At 34.9% G+C, this 2,350-nt stretch overlaps 1 pseudogene; it reads right to left on the reverse strand.

The window, feature by feature from the left end:
- Positions 1-227: 227 nt before the first annotated feature.
- On the reverse strand, positions 228-2,113 carry LOC113259686 (translationally-controlled tumor protein-like; annotated as a pseudogene).
- Between the last annotated feature and the right edge of the window lie 237 nt (positions 2,114-2,350).

Below are 2,350 nucleotides of genomic sequence, written 5' to 3' on the forward strand. Positions count from 1 at the left end.
TGTTGTTGTTGTTGTTTTGAATTTAAGTGCTTTTTATTTTTTGACAACCTACATGACATTTTTTCCCCTTAAAAACAATGCCTCTGCTCTGAATAAATCAAGGTGAAGATAAATGAAGAGCTCAAGATGACAACAGTCCCTTTGTCTAAGTCCTGGTGTTGTGTGGATGAAAAGCAGCAGTCAGTTATGACAACAGGTGATAACATCCAAAGTAGTAGCCAAATGTGTTAACATTTTTTCACAGCTAAACCATCCTTAAAGTAAATCACATATGGGGTCACACCATCCTCATGGTGCTCCAGGATAACAACCGTGTCATCTGGGTTCATGTTTTTATGAATAAAGAACTGGTTGTTTTTGAAATTAGCAAGGATGTGCTTGATTTGTCCTGTAGCCCCTGTCATAAAAGGTTTTACTCACTATGGTCATTAATCTAAGTTTCCCTTTGATTGATTTCATATAGTCTTTGATGTACTTCTTGGGGGTTTCTTTTGTGACTCTGGTTCCTTGTGATGGTTCATGACAATATCAACACCAGTGATTCCTGTGCTTTGGGTACGTTTGCCCTTGGGGCCTGCAGTGAAGGCAGGTTCACCAATGAGCGACTCATCAGAGTTACTGTCTTACTGGCCATATTCCCCTCCACCTCCAGGCACAACCCAGCTCATCATGGTTGACAAGATCCCAGTAGATGATCATGACAATGGCTGGAGAGAGTTGATGGTAGTGCTAGCCTAGCAGGAGCTCACAGCTGGAAGTAAGTGGTATGCAGCCAGAAGGCGTGCTGGGGAGTGGGTAGTGGGTGGAAAAGCTATCTGTTCAGATTTTTTGCCTACTTTTTAACTGGGTTTTTTGGTTTTTTTATTGTTGAGTATTAAGTATTTTTGGATAACAATCATTTACCAGCTATATGTCTTAGAAATATTTTTTTCCCAGTTTGTGGCTTGTCTTCTCATTTTCTTGACTGTATTTTTGCGGAGCAGAAGTATATGATTTCAACTCGTTAATTTGGTCAATCTTATTGATTCTTTCTTTATGCATTGGGCTTTTGATATTGTATCTAAAAAATTATTGCATCCAAGGTCATCTAGGTTTTCTCCTATGTTACTTCTAGGAGTTTTATTGTTTTATGTTTTACACTTAGGTTGATGGTTAATTTGTGTGGGGTATAAGGTCTGCGTCTTGATTTTTTTCTTTTTTTTTTTTTTTTTGCACATGGATTTTTTTTTCTAGCACAATTTGCTGAAAGACAATCTTTGCTCCATAGTATTACCTTGGCTTCTTTGTCAGATATCAGTTGACTATATTTATGTGAACCTATTTCTGCACACTTGATTCTATCCCATTGATTTATCTGTTTATTCTTTTGCCAATACCATATTGTCTTGATCACTGTAGCTCTATAGTAAATCTTGAAGTCAGGTAGTGTAAATTCTCTGACTTTGTTCTTTTTCAATATTGTGTTGGATATTATGGGTCTTTTGCTTTTCTGTATAAACCTCAGATTCACTTTGTCAATATCCACAAATTAACTTAAGATTTTGACTGATATTGCATTGTAGATCAAGTTGGGAAAAAATGATATCTTAAAAATATTGAGTCTTCCTATCCATGAATGTGGATATCTCTCCATTTATTTCATTCCTTTATTTATGTGATTTCTTTTATAAGAGTTTTATAGCTTTCCTCATATAGATCTTATATATCTTTTTTCAGATTTGTACAAGTATTTTATTTTGGGGATACTAGGGTAACTGGTATTGCATTTTTAATTTCAAATTCCACTTATTCACTGCTAGTATATAAAAAACCAATTGACTTTTATATATTAACCTTGTATCCTGCAACCTTGCTACAATTGCTTTTTAGTTGCAAGTTTTTGTTGTTGCTGAATTTTTTGGGTTGTCTATATAATCTTGCCATTTTTGAACAGTGACAGTTTCATTTCCTCCTTCCTAATCAGTATACCTTTCATTTTCTTTTCTTGCCCTATTGCATTGCTAAGATTTCCAGTACAATGTGGAATAAAAGTAGTGAAAGAGATCATCCTTTCCTTGTTCCCAATCTTAGTGGGAAAGCTTCCAGTTTCTCTTCTTCGTAGAATTTTCTTCATGTTTCTTCCGCCTGGTATTTGCTTTCATCGAATGTGAAAAAATACAGAGCCACTATTTTAATTTTTTTCTCTCCTGTCCTTCAGGAACCTAATTACAGAAAGATTAGGCCACTGAATGCTTCCCTCAGTGCATTGATACACTGTTCTTTTTTTTTTTTTTTTCCAGTTTTTTTTTTTCTCTCAGTATTTTATTTTGGATAATTTCTATTACTACATTTCAAATTCACTGATCTTTTC

Source organism: Ursus arctos, unplaced genomic scaffold, assembly GCF_023065955.2.
Source record: "Ursus arctos isolate Adak ecotype North America unplaced genomic scaffold, UrsArc2.0 scaffold_13, whole genome shotgun sequence".
Classification (NCBI taxonomy): Eukaryota; Metazoa; Chordata; class Mammalia; order Carnivora; family Ursidae; genus Ursus; species Ursus arctos.